Source organism: Mustela lutreola, chromosome X, assembly GCF_030435805.1.
Source record: "Mustela lutreola isolate mMusLut2 chromosome X, mMusLut2.pri, whole genome shotgun sequence".
NCBI lineage: Eukaryota > Metazoa > Chordata > Mammalia > Carnivora > Mustelidae > Mustela > Mustela lutreola.
This window is the reverse complement of record NC_081308.1, coordinates 46,130,691-46,133,570: the sequence shown is the minus strand read 5'-3', so window position 1 is coordinate 46,133,570 and position 2,880 is coordinate 46,130,691.

Here is a 2,880-nt window from a genome sequence, read left to right as displayed (position 1 = left end):
GAATTTTAATACAATTTTAATAAATTTTATTATTTTAATAAATTAATAAAAATAAAATAAAATTTAAAATAAAAATTTAATAATTTTTAAAAGTTTTTATTTATTTATTTGACAGAGATCACAAGTAGGCAGAGTGGCAGGCAGAAAGAGAGAGGGAGAAGCAGGCTCCCTGCCAAGCAGGGAGCCCGATGTGAGGCTCCATCCCAGGACCCTGGGATCATGACATGAGCTGAAGGCAGAGGCTTTAACCCACTGAGCCACCCAGGTGCCCCAAAATTTTAATAATTTTAATAAAAATTTAATAAAAATTTTAAATTTTAAATAAAATTTTAATAAAATCAATATGAAATTCAAGGGGTCCTGAAGAGCCAAAACAATCTTGAAAAAGAAGAACAAAGTCAAATGGCTGAGTTGTTTTCTTTTTTTAAATTGAAATATAACTAACATATAGTGTTACATTAGCTTTTGGCATACAATATAATGATTCAACAATTCTATAAATTAACGCAGATCCCAACAAGACTTGTATAATGGAAAAGAAGTAGAAGCAATCTGGGTGTCCATCCCTGGCAAGTAGACAGGAAAAATCAGGCATAGGAGGTAGTTGAGGTTGATAGAAAATCTACACACAGCTTATCGAATAAATCTTCCAATATATTGTCGACATTTTTCATCAGAGGCAAAAAAAATGGAAAAAACCCAAATGTCCATAACTGATGAATATACAAATAAAATGGGGTCTATCCATACAATAGAATATTATTTGGCAATAAAAATGTGTGAAGTACTGACCCATGCTCTATAATGGGATGAGCCTGGAAGACATTTTGCTAAATGAGAGAAGCCAGGCACAAAAGATACATATTGCATCTTTATGAAATGTCCAGAATAGGAAAATCTATAGAAATATAAAAGAGATTAGTGGTTGCCTTGGGAGGCAGTGGGTGGAGGTTGGAGGGAAATAGGGAATGACTACTAATGGGTACACCTCTTCCTGAGGTGATGAAAATATTTTATACTTACATTGCGAGGATGGTCAAACAATGCTGTGAATATGCTAAAAGACACTGAATCGTACACTTTAAGTGGGTGAATTGAATGATGTATGCATTACACTTCAGTAAAGGTTTTATATGTACCATGTACATTTTAGAGGTAATTATATCCCAATAAAGGTGATACATATATAAACATATTTCTAATACATAAAATATCTATATCATCTATCTATCTATCTAAACATATTATTGCCCCTTGGGAGAAATGGTTGATTCCAGGGCTGGGACTAGAGAACAAAGAAGGGTTTAAAAAAAATGAAAGAAACATCAGAAGCACAAAGAAGCCAACTTAAAGGATCTCCTAATTGTCCAAATCAGGGACAATATGAGCAACAAAATAAATAATGGATGAATGAATTACAATCCATAAAATAAAACTTCATGAGTCTGTATGAAAATAAACACATAGGGGTGCCTGCGTGGCTCAGTTGGTTGAGCATCTGACTCTTGCCATAATCTCAAGGTTGTGAGATCGAGCTCCATGTCAGGCTCTCTCCATGCTGGGGGCGGAGCGTGCTTACGATTCTCTCCCTCTTCCCCTCCCCCCTTTTCCTCCCTAAAAATGGGAGAAACAAACAAATGACCAAATAAATGAATGAATGGCAAACTCAACCCAAAAAACAAATAATCCAATCAAGAAATGGGCAGAGGACATGAACAGACATTTCTGCAAAGAAGACATCCAGATGGCCAACAGACACATGAAAAAGTGCTCCATATCACTCGGCATCAGGGAAATACAAATCAAAACCACAATGAGATATCACCTCACACCAGTCAGAATGGCTAAAATCAACAAGTCAGGAAATGACAGATGCTGGCGAGCATGCGGAGAAAGGGGAACCCTCCTACACTGTTGGTGGGAATGCAAGCTGGTGCAGCCACTCTGGAAAACAGCATGGAGGTTCCTCAAAATGTTGAAAATAGAACTGCCCTATGACCCAGCAATTGCACTACTGGGTATTTACCCTAAAGATACAAACGTAGTGATCCGAAGGGGCACGTGCACCCGAATGTTTATAGCAGCAATGTCCACAATAGCCAAACTATGGAAAGAACCTAGATGTCCATCAACAGATGAATGGATAAAGAAGATGTGGTATATATACACACAATGGAATACTATGCAGCCATCAAAAGAAATGAAATCTTGCCATTTGCGACAACATGGATGGAACTAGAGTGTATCATGCTTAGCGAAATAAGTCAAGTAGAGAAAGACAACTATCATATGATCTCCCTGATATGAGGAAGTGGTGATGAAACATGGGTGCTTAAGTGGGTAGGAGAAGAATAAATGACACAAGATGGGATTGGGAGGGAGACAAACCATAAGTGACTCTTAATCTCACAAAACAAACTGAGGGTTGCTGAGGGGAGGGGGGTTGGGAGAAGGGGGGTGGGGTTATGGACATTGGGGAGGGTATGTGCTTTGGTGAGTGCTGTGAAGTGTGTAAACCTGGCGATTCACAGACCTGTACCCCTGGGGATAAAAATATATGTTTATAAAAAATTAAAAATTAAAAATAAATAAATAATTAAAGAGGGGAGAAGCCAACATCTTCACCACAGTAGAAGTCTCATAAAGTCTTAATAAATGTAGAAGGAATGATTGAAATAGAAACTCCCTATCTGGTAAATGCCACAGTAACAATTGTGTCAGGCACAGATCATCAGTGGATGCTAAAATTAGTGGGTGAAAGCTTGATGAAAAACAGGATATTTACATAAATAATTTGAGTGTCTTCTCACCTGTTAGTTACTAATTACTACTTCACAGTGGTGAACACCACCTTAACCAAGTGTTAAAGTTTAACATCAC